At 36.8% G+C, this 20190-nt stretch overlaps 1 non-coding gene across 1 annotated transcript; it reads left to right on the forward strand.

The window, feature by feature from the left end:
* Nucleotides 1-3325: 3325 nt before the first annotated feature.
* LOC121236264 lies at nt 3326-3432 on the forward strand. Its single transcript, XR_005934704.1, has one exon. It is a non-coding gene; the product is annotated as a small nucleolar RNA R71 (small nucleolar RNA).
* Nucleotides 3433-20190: the final 16758 nt, after the last annotated feature.

A 20190-nucleotide genomic window follows, 5' to 3' on the forward strand; every position in this document is an offset into this window, starting at 1 on the left:
CTTGAGGTCACATTGGAGGTTTTAAAGAATGTGAGTATTCATCCACTCCAAGCCTTCTTTATAGCCGAAGTCCCACACATCGTCGCAGACACCACGAATATAAGACAGATCCTCCTACAAACCTCGAATGGTAACTTGCGGCCTTTAAGAGCCAGCCTGGTTACTTCCAGGGCAGCCTCCGCATCTTTCATTCGCTGCCCTTCCTCCTTCAGGATTTTCCTCCTCACCATTGCTGACTCGTTAATATCTTGAACTTGAGTGCTGAGCCATTTGATCGACAGTTGTTTGTGTCCCACTGCTGATGCAGCTCCAGGATATCAACCTACAGCCACTCAAGCTCTGACTGCCATTTGTCAAGGGATTGCTGCAATGTATCCCTCACCTCGCAAGCAAGTGATGCCTCAATGTGGAGCTCGCCGACTTCCCCCTGGGATTTTATCAAGTCGGCATGGGCCTCAGCTACCTCTTTCTACTTCCACTCCATGGTCGTACACTTGAAAGTAATAAGGGTAGGGAAAAATCAGTGTATATGTTATACTCTAATGCGGGGAAATATGGATAATGTAGGTATATAAAAAAAAAAAAAAAAGGCTATACGTGTTTCTTGGCTCAAAATTGGCTACTAGGTATCTATAATTCAAAGGATTGGCTTCAAACGTTCAAACGTTAATCCTAAATTGACCTTCATCATATCCCAAGTATATTCGCCATTATATCACAAACCATACAATGATATTCTCTAAAGAAGTGTCTAGTTCAAAAAAATCAATGAACGCTTATCACAATTTCCAGCATTTGTTGTTGTTGAGGTTGATAAACCAGGTCTGCAAGTGGAATGTCTTCCACTTCAGGCAGTTGTCTACCAATAAGGATTTTAAGGTGTTGACCATTTACTTTAAAGACCTAGCCATCCCTAGGGTCCTCAATTCCTACCACCTCATTTTCAAAAATATGCTTCACTACAAAGGGGCTGGTCCACCTAGACCAAAGTTTTCCTGGGTGCTTGTGAAGTCTAAAATCATATAAGTATACTCGGTCATTAGGCTTAAATGTCTTCCTAACAATACTTTTATCATGAAACACTTTCATTTTAGCCTTATAGATTTTAGAGTTCTCATAAGCATTATTTTTCAATTCCTCTAACTCGATCAACTAAAATTTTCTAAGGTTACCTGCATTCAATTCCGAAGAAATACTAATAGAAGAAGTGTCACCTAGGCCGAGAAATGCATGCTTTAAACCTGAGGGCGGCAGTTTCAATTCCAATTTGGGACTCTCCATGCTTGAAGGAATTTGTTTTTCACTTTTGTTAGGCAACTCCTCAAATTTCAGTTGTCAAGCCTGTGTTCCATAATCCTGAGTTTCATAAAAAATAGCACAAATATCAACATCAAATGAATCACAAATAATATCAAATTCAGAATTAACAAGGAAATATTCAGGGGAATCAGAATCATGAGTTGTGTGAACTCCCTTGTCTATGAGTGCGTGAATCATGTATGTTTGTTGGCACTCATCATCCTCCCTGGGCTGCTTACTGATGTGGAATATGTTGACCTCCATAGTCATGTCTCTAAAAGATAATTTCATCAGCACATTGCAATTTATAAGTGCATTAGCCTTAGCAAGGAAAAGTCTACATAATATGCGAGGAGTCTTAGAGTCAGACTCAACAACCGACTGGGTGTTCAAAATTAAAAAATCAACAGGGTAGTAAAATTTTTTAATTTGGATCAAACCATCCTCAACTATCTCTCTCAATTTCTTAACTGAACGGTCAGCCAATTGAAGCACAACAGAAGTGGGATTAATTTCACCCAAACTAAGCTGTAAATAAATGAAATAAGGCATCAAATTTACACTAGTTCCTAAATCTAGCAAGGCTTGCCCAAACTCATGATTTTCAATTTTACATGCAATGGTTGGACAACCAGGATCCTTATACTTAAGAGGAATTCGCTGCTCAATTAGAGCACTAACTTGTTCTGTTAGGAATTCTGTCTTCTTAGCATGATGCTTTATCTTAATTGTACACAAATCTTTGAGAACTTTTACATAAGTAGGAGCTTGTTTAATAACATGCAAAAGAGGAAGATTAATTTTTACCTGTCTGAAGTTCTCCAAGATTTCATTGCTAGAATCCAAAGTTCTCATACCAGATTTTAAAGCTTGAGGAAATGGTACTTTAACTAGGCTCTTAATTACCTCGGCTTTCTTGGGCAACTCGGCACTATCATTGCTTTGTTCCTCTTCAACATCCTCTAGCTTATCAGTTGTTGGGATGTGTAAGGACTTACCACTTCATGTCACAATGGTATTGATCTCCTTCAAATTTCCTTGAGCCATATGTTGACCTTAGGGTGTGGATTGAGTTTGAGAAGGGAACTTGCCACGCTCATTCACACTCAAAGAGCTCAGCAACTTGGATACATGGCTTTTTATCTCCTTATTTTCTTCAATAACCTGCATAATCAAATATTCAAACTTTTGATTAGTTTTACTATGTGCCTCAATAAAAGCATATAAAATATCTTCTAAGGGGTTCTTAGAAGAAGATGATGCATGATATGGTGTAGGATAAGCTCTAAGTGGTTGTGCAGGCTGCTAGTTTTCAAATTTTTAGCTAAAATTGGGGTGATTATGCCACCCCAAATTGTAGGTATCAGAGAAAGGTGTAAAAGACTTCTTATACATACCTAAGGCATTACATTTTTCATTTGAAGACTTCTTAAAAGAAGATGATGCATGATGTGGTGTAGGATAAGCTCTAAGTGGTTGTGCAGGCTGCTAGTTTTCAAATTTTCAGCTAAAATTGGGGTGATTACGCCACCCCAAATTGTAGGTATCAAAGAAAGGTGTAAAAGACTTTTTATACATACCTAAGCTAAGGCATTACATTGTTCATCATAGGTTCCCCTCATTTTAGCAAATGTGGAGCACTCTTAAGCTAAATGATCTACCCCACCACACACAAAACACAGTCCAAAGGACTCAACATGAGTAGCCATGTGTGTTGGCTTAAATCTTTAGTTTTTAAAACCTTTAACTCCCTAGTAAGCATCTTCACCTTAGCTTTTAGGTTATCCTCTTCTCTAAGATGGTAAATTACCACCATTTAGATTTCTAGCAGGCCGTGACCTATTTGTACTCTCGATAGCACTGGGTCTGATCTAAGTGTGAGTTTTTTCAGCAAGCTCATTGAGATATTTTATGGCCTCATCTGGATTTTTCTACTAAAATTCACTCGTTACACATTATCTCTATGAATTGACACTCTCTAGGTGTAAATCCCTCATAGAAATAACTAACTAAGCGCTAGTTCTCAAACGCATGGTGAGGACGCATACTCAACAACTCCTTAAACCTCTCCCAAGTCTGATACAAAGTCTCACTATCCTTTTATGCAAAGGTGGAGATCTACCTCTTCAAAGTATTAGTCTTATGTTGGGGAAAGTATTTGTTAAAGAAGACATATGTCATCTCATTCCATGATCCTATGGATCGTGGTCTTAGTGAGTACAGCCAGCTCTTTGTTCTATCCTTCAAAGTGAAATGAAAGAACTTAAGTCTCACAAGATCATCTGTAGCATTATGACTATGAAAACTCGCAACTACTTCATTAAACTCCCTAATGTGCAAATAAGGATTTTCATTCTATAAACCATGAAAGGTGGGAAGTAGTTGTATCATCCCTATTTTAAAATCAAGTTGACAGGTGTTGGCTGGAAACATGATGCATGATGGTGTGGCTGTGCGTGTAGGGTGGAAGTAATCCTGAAAAGTTCTAGTGGGTTGATATTCATGTTCACTCATTTCTTCGGGACTAGATGGATTGTCAAATAAATGATTTAAAAAAATTTGATTCTGACACTAGCACAGACCTACAAGCAAATCTACCCAATGTGTCTCTATACATGTGCATGCAAGGTAAAAAAAAATACCAAAAACTAAAAATACTATGAAAAGAAAGAAAAAATAATAAAAAAGCAAGCTAAAAGATGGAACGAAGTTACCGCCTTTACAAACTGCTGAAATAAATTATTTGTATCGATTCTTTAACCGTCTCCCCGGCAACGGCGCCAAAATTTAATTATGCCCAAACTAATATGCAGTGTTATAATATAGTTCAGGATATCGTTCCACAGGGAGTCGGAAGAAACACAACAAGACACAAGTTTAAAAAAAAAGAAAAAAATTATAATATGACAATAATCTGAAAATTCTACATAAAATACGTAATTAAAATGAGCTTAGGGCATGGATAAGAAGGCAAGTAAAGCTTTGGGCTTCCATCAACCAGATCCAATACTCTGACTTTTTCAATCCAAACAATATACACAATTAAGAATTATAGTACCAAATTCCTAATTGGAAGATATAACAATATATTCATATACTTTCTCAAATTTAATTCTAGAATCTATTCTCTCTTTACAAACCACGGTTTTCATATATAAAAATGAATATCAGATCTAAAGATGATACTATGCTCACAAACAATAATGCAGCAAAAAATCACATCAATGGCATGAAAAGTCTATTAAAGTCATAATCATATATTCATAATCAAATAGCTCAACAAAATCAAATCATAGCAAGATTTAATATAATTGCCTCAAACTTATAATATCCAAAACAAATAGAGAATTGAATCCTAGAATCTTAAACAATAAAGCTTATTATATATATTGAAATATAATTAAATTATTTTCACCAATCAATTTCCGGCCTAGGCTTTACCCTAGATTTAGTTCTCCATAAAAGAACTAAATAATAAAAATGATATTTTTCTCTTCTCTAGAATTGTGTCTCCTTCTCTCCAAGATTACTCAGTTTCGTGCTAATGATATGCTTATATAGGGTAGGAAAGAAATCTTAATATCTTCATGATTCTCGCATAAAAAAATCGCCTAAATTTTAGGACTCAAATTGTTAGCCACTTACGTCCTTCAGGAGTTTGAATTTAGAAATCCTTATAAGAGATAAATTTGTAGCCCATTAAAATATCTTTCCAATGCCTTAAAAATTGCATCAATCGAATATGTGAGTAGAAAGTTACGATCAAAATACTAAAGTATGTCCAAGCTATCTCCTATCTCGTTTTGGACTCTGACTTTTTCTCTTGATTCGAATTACTTTCAAACCCCATCATTATCCTTATTTGAAGAGTCATACAGTCATTGAAAGTTTTTAGGTTATTCTAATATCTTGCTCACATGAAAGTCCTTTAAATTTGACTGAAATTTGACTTGCTCTTTTATAGACCCTGAAATTAGACATAAAAATCTATTTAGGAGTATCCCAAAGTAAATAGAAACTTAATTCAATAATACAAATTAATTCTTATGATTTATATTCATATTTCAGCATTTTAGTCCAATAATAGGGTATTTACAGTGCACTTTCGTACACTCATCAGACTTGTCTAAGACGAATTGGCGGGGTAACTTTAAGGAGTTTTTCCCACTGCTTAAAGCCCACTGGGCCTAGGCCCAATATTCGGCTTGAGGGCCCCCAAGTCCATATAGGGGATGGAACACCTGCCAAGAAGAGGCACTAAATAGTCAACAAGACAGCTCAGCCTGACAATCTGCGACCGCTTTCAAAACCCAAAGACTTGCACAGACTACAACGGGAAATGTGGAGGACCCTCAATCCATCGGCATCAAACCATCTACGGCTAATATAGACCAGACGCAAAGTCAGGGAACCATGCAACATTAATGGCACCGCTGCTGAGCTACACGCCACATATATGAAGCCTTCGCAGAGCCACGCCGCATTAGAGAAGGTCTAACAATAGAAATAGAAAGAAGGCACAAACTTTTTGGAGATAGACGATTTACCCCTCACGGTATAAATAGCCAACTCCAAAAGTCTTTGATCCCTCGACCCTTTTACTTATTTACAAACTTCCAAGAATAATTACTAATTTTAACATCAGAGGTTACCCAGTGTTCGCATATAAATATATCTCCAAGTGCACAGAATTGTAACAAGTAGTAAAGTTTTTTAAAGAAAACGGATATCGAACTCATAGGGAATAATTATGCTATTGAGTATTGAAATTGACCAAATTAATTACTATTTGGAACACCGAATTTTGAAGAGTGGATTATCTAAATTAAATTGAAGAAAAGAACATTTAAAATTAAGATTTTAAAAATAATAAAAATAGATATAAAGTGTTTAATTTCACCTATCAAATCTCACACAATTTATTCTTTCTTATTATAAAATCTCAATTATCCCAAGTTGATGATAAAAATCCCTTAACTATTCAATATTTACTCTCAAATAATATCAAAAATATCTCCAACTAATAACTCCATATGAATTTAACTAATTGGAAACTCATTAAATTCTTTGAATTTTTCTTGAAAATCACACTAGTCGCGATAAAGCATATTTATTTTCACTCAACTAATGGTATTTAATCCTATAACTTTAATCACAAATCACTGCTCGGTCTTATTGTAATCTGAAAAATCGAACAATATTAGCTAGAAAATTATAAGTATTAAAAAAAATGAATAAACACTGAATCATGGAAATATTGAAAATAAAATAATTTGGAATATAAACTGTGTTTAATACTAGGCTACATCAAATGTCTAGATAATAGAATTAGTTCATAATGGAATTTTAAAAAATAAAACTGGTATTCTTCGTTGAAGTCGGTTGAGGAAACATGCGGCTCTCGCCTCTGCTATCCAAATCCGCCTCCTTGAAAGAACACTTCAAGAATAAATTATGGAACTCTAAATTCAGACTCAGACTAAAACTAAAACTAAGATTAAGAATCCAGGCCCCCTATTCATTCCACAAGACGAGATTAAATAGATGTCAAAACTCAAATCCAGAAACAAAATAAATGCGGTTACAATTTAGCCTTTAAAAATCTGAAAAATAGTTTCTAAGGATAGATGTTAATATAAATGAAAATTATCCCAAGAATATTGGAATTATCTAAAATGGAAGATTCAATGATATACAGCTTGAATTGCAGAGTTCAGAAGGATTTGGTTGCCGATAGATTGATTGCGGAACTCGAAAGAGTTCCACCGGGCAGATGCCATGTGCGAATATAACTGGCAGTCGCAGAGGTCACAAATGAACGGGCATGGAGGTCAGAAAGACCATACGACCCTCTTCTCACCGACCGGGATGAAAGACTTCTCTCGCCTTTTCTAGTTGTTGTCCACGATGTCATTTAGGTTGATCTTTTAAGTTTGTCATTTAGACTAGTCGCACAATCTAACTGCCTGAAGCCTTGTTGCCAAATCTTCACACCATCTGGTCGCGCCTTTTGGTCGCGCCTTCTGGTGTTTAATACCAAAATACTCTCCTTTTGCACTAAATCTTCTCATTCATTCAAATTTAAGAAAATAAATAAAAATATGTAGAAATAAAATAAAATCAATAGTATTGAAGGAAAAATGATATTTTTTATAAATAAAAGAGTAATAAAAATCACATAAAAATGACACTTATCAAATACCCCCGAACTCAAGTTTTGCTCGCCCTAGCAAACAAGAAAAAAAGACAATTAAAACAAGCATTGGTTTGTTTCACAGAATTTATTGCCTCAAAGATTGTCTAAAGTATATAATTCAAAGGAATCATTCAAGATCAATCAAGTCCAAAAACTGATTGAAAACTCAATTCCACCACATTAGTCATCCCCACATTCATGCATACCCATCATTATCACTTCATTATTAGCTCCACGGATAGTTTTACACAAACAAGTAAATCAATAATGGATCTTTAAAAACTCTATAGGCTTGCTTTTCAAATCACTCTCCACTAATGTAGAATAGAAACTATCACCAGGGATCAATAGGTCTTTATTATGCTTGTACTGTAAGGCAAGGTAGGGCTGTACAGAAAATTGTAAAACCGGCCGAGACCGACTCAGACCGACCGCCGGAGCTCGGAACCGGCCGAAACCGGTAGGGAACCGGTCGGCCGTCGGTGATAAATCATCAAAACCGGCGTCGGCCGGTTCGGTTGCGGTTTGAACCAACCAAAAACCGAAAAACCGGCCGACGCCGTATATATATATATTTTTAAATATATTAATTTATTAAACGACGTCGTTTTACTTAAATAAGTGAAACGACGTCGTTTAACTTATTAAAGTTAGAAAAAAAAAATTAAACGGAACGGCGCCGTTCAGCCCTAGGGCATATTTTGTCCCTTCGCGGCTTCGCCCCCAACCCCCAGACTCTCACACTCACAGACTCACTCTCACAGCTCACTCTCTTTCCGCCTCCCTCTCTCTCTCTCTCTCTCTCTCTCTCTCTCTCTCTCTCTCTCTCAGCTAACGATTTCGCGGCTTCGCCGTTTCGGACCTTCGGTTTCAACGACTTCAACGACTTCGAGTTCGAGCCGTGACGCCGCATCGCCACGACGCCATCCATGACTCCAGCCACTCACGGCTCACCGACGCCCAGCAGTCCACCGTCCAGCAGCGGCGAGACTTCCTCCGGCAAACCGACTCTCCATTGTTGTTTTTAGCATTTTAGGTATGATTTTCATATTTATTTATTTATAAGTATTTTTTATTTTTTTATTTAGAATCCGAGGATCAATTTTTGGATTAGGGTTTTTGTTTTCTGATTTGGTATTTCAATCTAGGGTTAGGGATTGTGTTTGCTTTGTTTGAGATGATTGAAATAGTGAATATCATTTTGATGAAAAATTTTGATTGATTTTCGCAGTGTGCATTGCCATTCACGGATTGAAATTTGGATGTAATTTTGTTGAAAAAAAATAATTTGTGATGTTTATTGAAAGTAAAATTTATGAATGTTTATGTTATAAATAATTTGTGATGTTTATTGAAAGTAAAATTTATGAATTTTATGTTATAAATAATTTGTGATGTTTATTGAAAGTAAAATAATTTGTGAGATTTATGAGCGATCTAAAATGTAGATTAGAATCTTAGATTTGTGATGTTTGCCACGTTGCAAACTAGCTGCTGTGTAATTAACAATTGGGGTGATTTTTTGTTCTTTCTTGTTTTTACATGTTAGATGGATTCTTCGTCAAGTCCAATTGATCTTGATTCGAACTCCCAAATACCAAAACTCTCGACTTCAAGTGCCCCTAATAGTAGTAATTGTCCACTTCCTAAGAAACGAAAGGGGAAGGATCCGTCAATTGTTTGGGATCATTTTACAAAAGTTGAGGGTTGTTCCGTAGATGATCCTAAGGCCAAGTGCAATTATTGTGGCAAGATATACGCTTGCCACTCGAAGAGGAACGGAACTTCAACTATGCAAAACCATCTACCTTCATGTCTCAAAAATCCTCATAAGCGTGGGCCTTTAGATAAATACAAACAACATTGGCAGGTGAGGTATCCTCGGAGGGGTTTGGAGAGAGTGATAATTCTTTAAGAAATCTTGTAACTCATAAATATAGTGAGGAGGCTGTGAGGATGGCGCTTGCGGAGATGGTAATTCTCGATGAATTACCATTTAGAATTGTTGAAGGGCAAGGATTTAAGAAGATGGTTTGGTTGCTTGAACCTAGATTTAAAGTGCCATGTCGAGTGACGGTTGCAAGAGATTGTATGAAACTATTTGCATCTGAAAAAGCCAAACTTAAAAAGTTATTCAAAGATGGGGGAATGAGGATTTCATTAACTACCGATACGTGGACATCGGTACAAAATCTTAATTATATGTGTTTAACTGCCCATTTCATTGATAGTGATTGGAAATTACAGAAGAAAATTATAAATTTTTGTTTAATCCCTAATCATCGAGGGGATACCATTGGAAAATATGTTGAATCGTGCCTCCTTCATTGGGGCATTGATAAGATATTTACTGTTACTGTTGATAATGCTAGCTCAAATGATACTGCAATTGCATATTTGAGACATTTTTTGACGGAGAATATGTTGGAAGGGAAGTATATGCACATGAGATGTTGTGCTCATATTCTAAATCTTGTCGTGAATGAGGGTCTTAAGGAGTGTGATGATGCCATTACAATGGTTAGAAATGCTGTTAGATATGTGCGCTCCTCCCCTGCAAGATTAGACAAGTTTAAGAGATGTGCAGAAAAGGAAAAAATTGATTGTAAAAAAATGTTGTGCCTTGATGTACAAACCCGATGGAATTCAACTTACATGATGTTGGAGGCTGCTGAGAAATTTGAAAAGGCTTTTAGGCGAATGGAGAGTGAGGACTACAATTTTCTTTCTTACTTTAAGGATGGAAACATTGGGCCTCCTAGAGCTGACGAGTGGGAGACAGTGCGGGTTTTTGTAAAATTTTTGAAAATGTTTTATGATGCCACTTGTCGATTTTCTGGTTCTTTACATGTCACGGCAAACACAAGTTTTTTGGAGATTTGTAGGCTCCAAAAAGAGTTGGTTAGACTGTGTGAGAGTCAGAATACTTGTTTGATGAGCATGGCCATAAGCATGAGAATGAAATTTGATAAGTATTGGGGTTCATTGGATAGACTGAATTTGTTGTTGTTGATTGCAGTTCTCCTTGATCCACGTAGTAAGTTGGGGATTCTTACTTTTCACTTGAAAAAAATTTATGATCATAATTGGGTTGAAGATTTATTGTCGAGGGTGAGACAATTATTATCAGACATGTATGAGGAGTATAATGCTACGTTCGGTTCTTCCTCGAGTAGCAGAGAACATGTTTCCCCTCCGTCATCTGCACCTCCAGATGATGTTGAAGACAATCTTGAGTCACAACTTTTTTATGAGTGGTTGCAAGCATCGACTGCCTCTGGATCTACATCTACCAAAACAGAGATTGATCGGTATTTATCAAATGGTTGTGAGGCATTCAGTCAATCTTTTGATTTGTTGAATTGGTGGAAAGTGAATGAGCCTAACTATCCTATACTTGCGAGAATTGCACGAGACGTGTTAGCCATGCCTGTTTCCACGGTTGCATCAGAGTCCGCATTTAGTACGGGAGGTCGGGTACTTGATCCTTTTCGGAGTTCCTTGGCTCCAAGAACTGTTGAGGCACTTATTTGTACTCAGAATTGGTTGCGACATCCGTCAACGCCAATTGATATTCGAGACTCCATGGATAATGTTGAGAGCTTTGTAGTAGAATCTGGTAATGTGTTTTTAACTTTTTCTCATTCAATTCCATATTCATTTATTTTTATTATTTAATTTAATTTGTTTTCATTATCCTAATTTATTAATATTGATAATTTGATTATTTGGTGTTTTCTTATAGAGTTAGGAGCATCATACATCACAACTATTGATGATTGAAGAGTCGAAGACTGCAGACTGAAGAATGAAGATTTTTTGAGTTTTATTCAAAAACAATTGTTATTTGTTGCTTAAGACAATTTAATTTTGTTTGTAATGTGTATTAAACATCTAGTGGAGTTTTTTTTTATTTATCTAGTAATTAATAATTTAGTATATAAGATAATAAGACTATAAAATATAAGTAGTATATATGTAGTAGTTACTAGTTAATAGTTATTAGTTACTAATAATATATGCATGGCATGATTAAAATTAAAAAGAAATTGATTTAATTAATTAATTTTAAAAATTTTGGAAAAAAAAAAGTCTTTGTAGTAGATGATTTTGAATAACAAAATGAGCTGAAAAAGAGGTTGAATTGGGTCTTAAAATGGCCCAAACAGTGCCAAAACCGGCCCAAACACAGTGGCCCAAACCGGCCCAAACCCGACAAACCGACCGTGAACCGGCCGGTAACCGAACCGGTCGGTTTTCATACCCTCATTCGGTCGGTTTCGGCCGGTTTTGAGGCTCTAACAAACCGACCGGTCGGTCTCGGTTTGGGCCCAAAACCGAACCGACCGGTCGGTTTTTCAGCCCTAAGGCAAGGGTGAGGGCTACAAAGAAAATATAGGATTCAAACAAAGCAAGAGAATTTAAGTTTGAACACTAACAAAATAAGTAGAGCATTCTCAGAAACATCTCTTCTCAATTATTGTAAATCTCTCAAGATATACTTTCAAGTATATCTCTCTTTACCCCTCTATTAGGTAAGTCAGACATCTTCTTTTTTTTTTTTTTTTTTTTGGGTGGAAATATTTCATACTATGCCGACTACCTTTTTAGATGACTCTCGTAAATCTTTTTTTGTTGGCCACACATTAGATGAGTTTTTCTTTTTTAAAAAAGAAACATCTTTATTCATCAACAAAGATTACAATAATGATGCCATACAAGATGGGTCATCCTCAAGATCAACGAGGATATTAGCAATATTGAGTGCATCTTTAGCTAGGCAATGAGCCAAATTGTTGCAACTTCTAGGAATAAAATTAACAGTAGCTGAATCAAATCTCTCCATCACTTGTTGAACATCATGAAGAAGTAATCCAGCTTCGCCCCAGCTTTCTTTGTTGCCCTTAACATCATTTATAACGTTCAATGCATCCCCTTCAAGGTAGATCTATTTCAGACCAATATCAGCAGCCAGAATTGCTGATTACAGGGCACCAAAAGCCTCAGCCAGATAAGGATCAGGATATAGAGGCTTGCACATCCTTATACAGGCTATAACTCTTCCTTCCCAGTCTTGAATTATTGCCCCAACACCCACTTTAAAATGCACTTTATCCACAGCAGAGTTCCCATTGACCTTGTAGACAGCAGTAGGTGGAGACAGCCACTGGTGAGTCTGAGATGGAAAGGTAAGAGGATTAGTAGGAACCTTAAAGTTAATGGCAGCAAGATCCTCTATTTTCTAATTGTCCTGCTTCATAAGATTTTGAGGATTGGAGAAGGTTTGGTTGAAAACCCAATCATTCATTCTCCTCCATAATTTCCAAGCCACCACAGACAATTCAATTAAAGCTTTATCATTGAGATCCTCAAACATTTGTAACAGAAACTTTTTGAAGCTGGTTTGATTCACACTTTGTTTCTGCAATCTAGTGGAGCTAAGACACCACACACCCCTAGTAGCCATACATTCCCACAAAGCATGTTCCACGAATTCTTCATGCAGGTTACAAATTGGGCACCAAGGGTTTGAGACAACCTTTCTTTTGAACAGGTTAAGTTTAGTAGGCAAACTATTATGACAAGCTTTCCAAAGAAATAATCTTTCAGCATTAGGAACCTTGATTCTCCAAAACTTGTTCCAATTCTTTGTGTTGATAGGAGAATGAGAAGTCAGGCCCTTACTTCTCTGATGGAGCTCGATTTGCATGTGATAAGAACTTCTAATAGAAAAAACTCCATTAGAGTTACCCCTCCATATAATTTTATATGGGCTGTTAAAGAGGCTAATAGGAATCTATCAAATAATCTCTGCTTCTAGTTGAAGAAAAATGTGGTCAATCACATCTGTTCTCCAAGCCTTGGCTTCATGACCAATCAAAGCTGAAATTGTTTCCTATGGATCCAGGACCTCTACAGGGCTTTAAACTTTGAAGGAGGTGGGAACAGGCAGCCATTTGTGATGCCAAATTTTAGTATTTGCACCATTTCCTACACGCCAAAACAAGCCTTCCTCTAGTAATGGTTTTGCAGCCACAATACTTCTCCATATGAGAGAAGGATTCCTTGTGAGTGTAGCATTGACAAACTGGCCCATCAAGGAAATATTTAGCAGAAAGAACTTTTGCAGCAAGGGACTCAGGATACTGAAGCAGCCTCCACCCTTGTTTGGCAAGCATAGCAAGGTTAAATTACTCAAGATCTCTAAAGCCTAAACCACCAATTGCTTTAGCCTTGCACATTTATACCATGGATACCAATGAATCTTCTTCTCCTCAGATTTGTGACCCAACCAGAATTGTTGAACCAAACGACCTATTTCCATTAAAGGGGACTTAGGGATCTTGAAGACACCCATACTATATGTAAGAATGGCTTGGATGATTGATTTGAGTAAAATTTCTTTTCCAACATGAGATAGGTACTTCATTTTCCAGTTGCTTATCCTCCCTCTTACTTTGTCAATGATACTTTTGAAAGCTTTAGTTTTAGATCTCCTAACCACCAATGGTAGTCCTAGATATTTGGCATAAGGCTTTGAGGACTGGATGCCTACAATTTGGGTGATGAGAGCTCGAGATTCTGCCCTTGTATTCTTGCTGAACAGAATTGAGGTTTTGTCCTTGTTAAGCCTTTGTCCACTAGCCTGCTCATAAGTGTCCAATAGATATGATAACCTGGACCATTCCAAAGGATTAGCTTTACAGAAAAGAAGGCAGTCATCTGCAAAAAACAGATGACTAATCGTTAAATGATGTCTACCCAAAGGAACACCTGTAATGGCTCCAAAACTTTCAGCACATTGGATCAAGTTGCTTAAAGATTTAGCACATAGAATGAAAAGGTAAGGAGATAGAAGGTCTCCTTGCCTAATTCCTCTTAAAGGTATAAAAGGGCTTCGTGGGATGCCATTTAAGAGTATTGAATAAGAAACAGTAGAGACACACCTTAGAATCACCTCAATCCATTTACAGTCAAACCCCATCTTTACCATAATAGCTTTGAGAAATGGTCATTCAATCAATCATATGCCTTACTCATATCAAGTTTTAGAGCCATAAAACCCTCTCTTCCTTTTATTTGAGTTGGCAAGGAATGCATGGCTTCAAAAGCCACCACATCATTATCTGTAATTAGCCTATTGGGAACAAATGCACTCTGAGTGGTTGAGATCAGTTGAGGTAAGAACAGTTTTAATCTATTGGCCAAGACCTTTACTAAGATCTTATAGATGACATTACAGAGACTTATGGGCCTGAATTCAGTTACTCTTGAAGGATTTCTCACTTTAGGAATAAGAGCAATATGTGTTGCATTCAATTCATGAGGCCATTCAGTTGACAGAAAAGCATCTTTGACTACTGCACATATGTCTACTCCAACCACCTTCCAATGGTTTTGATAAAAGATAGCTGGGAAACCATCAGGCCCAGGTGACCCCAATGCATTCATATGAAAAATAGCTCGCTCAACCTCCTCATTAGAAATCCCTTGGATTAGAACAACATTCATTTCAGAAGTAACAACAGGCTGCATATTCTGAAGGCACACTTCTGTATTGGCAGGATTAGTAGAAGTAAAAAGATGCTGGAAGAAAGATTGAAATAAGGAGCTCCCCTCTTCTGGGTTATCAACCACACACCCATCATCATCTGTGATTTTCTTAATTGCATTGACCTTCCTTCTTTGAGAAGCACAGCTATGAAAGAACTTGGTGTTTCTATCACCCTCTTTTAACCATTGTTGTCTTGCCCGTTGCTTCCATCTCAAGTCCTCTCCCTCCAATAATGAGTCAACTTCCCCCTTAAGAGCGAAAATATCAGAGTTTATGTTCCATTGATTAACACTTTGCAAGTGCTTAATCTAATTTCTCTTCTCATTGATCACTTACTTATGGTTTTGAATATGATCCTTACTCCATGCAGAATGCTCCTCTCAACATCTTTGGAGCCCTCGAGTAGATTCTCTGATCATTGTGTGCAGGAGAAGAGTATTACCCCATGCCCTTTTAACAACATCCTCACAGCCATCCCTTGTACACCAGTTAGCCTCATATCTAAAAGGTCTCGAGCCACATCCTCTTAAAGAAGCATCACTGCTCATTGAAAAAAAATTGGGGCATGATTAGAACTTTGAGCAACTAGAGTCATCACAAAGCAATCTGGGAAACCATCAAACCAACACTAATTGCCCAATGTCCTATCCAGTTTTTCTTTAGTAAGGCATTCCCCTCCCTTCTGCTGCTCCATGTGAAGAAATATCCCTGGAAAGGGATCTCTCTCATTGCACAATCCTCCATGGCAATTCTAAAAGCTTCCATCATTCTAAAAGGTCTTTCAAAAATACCATATTTTTCGTAACTATGCAAGACTTCATTAAAATCTCCTATTCAAAGCCATGCCAAATTGTCATTAGGCTTGATGGCTATAAGAAGATCCCAAGTTGCTGCCCTGCTAGCAACTTCAGGAAACCCGTGGAAACCTGTCAACAAAAAGGTTCTTTGTTCTCTCTCATATAAGGTCACCTTAAGAGAGATATGATGGTGAGTATAGGTCACTAATTCCACATCCACTTGGTCCTTCCATAAGAAACAAATACCACCACTTAACCCCTATTATCAATTACAAAACTACATTGAAAACCAAGTCTATTATGAACAATCTCCAACTTTTGTCTCTTACACTTTGTTTCCATAAGAAAAAAAAAGTTTGGGCACTTAGAACGCACCAAATGGTGCAACTCCCGAACTGTTCGAGGGCTCCCAAACCCTTGACAGTTCCAACTTAGGCAATTCATAAAGGGTGGTGGGACTGCCAAGTAGCCTCCACCAATTCATCATCACAAGTCTCCACACTTATTTTTTGTTTTTTATCACTTTGGGGAATATCAGTAATGAAAGTATTAGATCTTAGAGCCTTTTTTTTCTCACCACTCAATTCCAAAATAGGATCAGAATGAGTAGGCTTACATGTCCCCTCACGTGCCTTTCTCTTCCAGGTAGACTTTTCACACCCCCAAACTTTTGATTTTCATACTATTGCTATAATTAACTTTACTTGTAGACCTTCTACCTCTCTTGCTCTTGTGAGTCTGTTACTTTGTGTAAACCTAGTTCTCTTGAAAGGTAAGGAGATTAGTATTTAAATTTAAATAAGGTAGGAAATATGAGGTTTACAAGAAAGAAAAATATAAGGCCCAAATATATTTTAATAAAGCTTAAAGGGGTGACTAGAGATAAAGAGAATAAATAGGTAAGCTTGAAAGGCTCAATCGGTCCAAAGAATGCCTTAATCATTTTCCCAGTAATATTATGTCTAGGATTTCGCCTCAAGTGTAATCAAACAAGTTCTAGAGTAAGTTGAGACCATATAAATTCACAAAATTCACATAAAATTTCTCTAGGTACTCAAAACAATTAATGATCATAAGAAACATTCATTGAATATAGAAAATATCAAATTAAGTAAGATCAAGTAAAGAATTAACAACTAGACTTAAGAAATTTTTTCTTAAAAATCATAATCAATTTCAATCATATTCTTATCATAGGTTTTTTATTCATCAAACCATATTGTTTTTATCATCATCATCATCATCCTTATTATTATTATATATTTCTTTTTATAAAATAATATCTTTTCCCCCAAAACTTAAATATCACATTGTCTTCAATGGGAAAAAGGAAAAAAAAAATAAAGTAAAGAATGAGAGAAGGTAAGAGATGCTCCCCTATTTTTTCTAGTCTTCCAATTGAATATTTTCCTTGAAGATGCAGCCGTGTACTCCTTGGAGATCTCCTCACCTCTTCGTTCCTGCAAGATGAAATAAAAATAATAATATTAAGCAAAACTAAAACTTAATAAAGTAAAATAAAAAAAAAACTTGGGTTGCCTCCCAAAAGTGCTTTAGTTAAAGTCTGTTGCTAGACATTGTTTTTTCATCCCTTATTACTAGCGTGATCAATGGAACACTTTTTCGGGTTAAAGTCGCCATTCATATAGGGTTTTAATCTCTGTCCATTTACTTTGAATGTGCTTTTTGTCTCGTTATGGACTTCAACTGCCCTATAGGGAAAAACACGGGTCATCACAAATAGTCCCGACCACCGAGAGCGCAGCTTTCCTAAGAAGAGTCGAAGTCTTGAGTTAATAGAATTCTCGCCCGACTTCGAATTCCCTTCTCATAATATGTTTATCGTGCCATCTTTTAGTTTTATCTATGTAAATCTGAGCATTCTCATAAGTATCATTGTTGAACTCATCCATCTCGTTGATCTGCAGTATTCTCTTCTCACTAGCCGCTTGTAAATCAAAATTCAGTATCTTTGTCGCCCAATAGGCTCTGTGTTCTAGCTCCACGGGTAGATGGCAGACTTTTTCATAAATGAGCCGATAAGGTGACATCCGAATAGTATTTTGAGTGCTGTCTGATATGCCCATAGCGCATCATCTAACCTTCTAGCTCAGTCTGTCCGAGAGACCCTCACGATGGTCTCTAGTATGCCCTTTAGCTCCCGATTAGACACCTCGACCTGGCCACTCGTTTGAGGATGGTATGGTGTTGCCACATGATAGGTAACTCCATACTTAGTCAGTAGCGCTTCAAATTGGTGATTGCAAAAATGATTTCTGCCATCACTGATTATGGCCCTTGGAATGCCAAATCAGGAAAAGATGTTCTTCCGCAGGAAATTCACCACGACCCTCGCATCATTGGTTAGCAAGGCGACCTCTTCCACCCATTTAGAGACATAAGCTATAGCCACTATAATAAATTTATTAGAATATGAGGATGGAAAATGACTCATGAAATCTATACCCCAAACATCAAATAATTCAATTACTAAAATTTTGTTTAAAGGCATCTCATGTTTCCTAAATGTTGCCAACCCTTTGACAATGATCACATAAAGTAACAAAATTAAAAGAGTCTTTAAAAATAGTCTGCCAATGAAAGTCGTATTGTAAAACTTTTGCTGTTGTTTTTGCTCCACCAAAGTAGCCGCCCACTTCCAAAGAGTGGCAGTGTCTGAGTATGCTCTTCATCTCTTCCTTGGGCACACATCTTCTGATTATCTTATATGTGCATTGCCGGTATAGAAAAGGTTCCTCCCAAAATAGTATTTCAAGTCAGAGAAGAACTTCTTTTTTTGTTGATATGTCATCTCGGTCGGGAGAATTTTGGATACCAAATAATTTACCATGTCGGCATATCATGGAACAACTTGTATAGCCATTAATTGCCTGTCCAGGAAGGTCTCATTAATTGGAAAATTCTCCTCGCCAACTGCCTCTTTAAGCTCAAGTCGAGATAAGTGGTCGGCCACTACATTTTCGGTACCTTTCTTATCTCTTATTTCTAAATCAAACTCTTGTAGTAGCATAATCTATCGTAACAGTCTTGATTTGGCATCCCTCTTCAACAACAAGTATTTAAGAATCGAGTGATCAGTGTAGACGACCACCTTTGAACCTATCAAATAAGAACAAAATTTGTCAAATGCAAACACAATTGCTAACAATTCTTTTTCAATAGTAGCATAATTCAATTGAGCTATTGTTAAGGTCCGACTTACATAATAAATAACATAAAAAATTTTATCTTTCTCTTTCCCAAAACAGCTCCTATAGCATAATCGCTAACATCACACTTTAATTCAAAAGGTAAATTTCAATCCGGTGATACAATGATAGGTGCAAAAATTAATTTCTTTTCTAATGTTTCAAAAGTATGCAAGCATTCAACAGAAAATTCAAATCGAGTATCTTTAATCAACAGAGTATAGAGAGATTTAGTAATTTGGAAAAAATCCTTAATAAACCGACGATAAAACCCAGCGTCACCCAAGAAGCTCCTCACACCTTTCACATTGGTTGGTGGTAGGAGTTTGTCAATAACTTCTATCTTTACTCGGTCGACCTCAATTCCCTTAAAGGAAATGCGGTGGCCGAGTACTATTCCCTCCTCAACCATGAAGTGACATTTTTTCCAATTTAAAACAATATTTGTCTCCTTACATCTCTTCAAAACCAAAGATAAAATATATAAGCAGTTATCAAAAGAGTGACCAAAAACTGAGAAGTCATCATTGAAGACTTCTAAAAATTTTTCCACTATGTCCGAGAAAATGGACATCATGCATTGCAAAGACCAAAAGGCATGCGCCTATATGTAAAAGTGTCGTAAGGACAGGTGAAAGTGGTCTTCTCTTGATTCTCAGGTGCAATTAAAATTTGACTATACCCTAAATATCCATCTAGAAAACAGTAGTAGGCGTGGCCAGCAAGTCCTTCTAGCATTTGATTAATAAACGGTAAGGAAAAATGGTCTTTCCGAGTTGCATCATTAAGTTTTCAATAGTCTATGCATACTTGTCATCCTGTGACCGTCCTCGTCAGTATGAGTTCATTGTTGTCACTCTTGGTCACAGTTATCCATCCTTTCTTTGGGACGACTTGCACTGGATTTACCTATGCAATATCTGAGATTGGATAAATGATCCCAGCATCTAACAACTTCAATACTCTTTATGCACCACTTCTTACATTGATGGATTCAATCTCCTCTGGAGTTGGACGATCGGTTTGAAATTATCCTCCATTGAAATCTTGTGCATGCAAATTGAAGGACTAATTCATTTGATGTCTGAGATGGTCCAACCCAAAGCCATTTTGTGCTCCCGCAAGACTCTCAGT

Source organism: Juglans microcarpa x Juglans regia, chromosome 6D (assembly GCF_004785595.1).
Source record: "Juglans microcarpa x Juglans regia isolate MS1-56 chromosome 6D, Jm3101_v1.0, whole genome shotgun sequence".
NCBI classification, from domain to species: domain Eukaryota; kingdom Viridiplantae; phylum Streptophyta; class Magnoliopsida; order Fagales; family Juglandaceae; genus Juglans; species Juglans microcarpa x Juglans regia.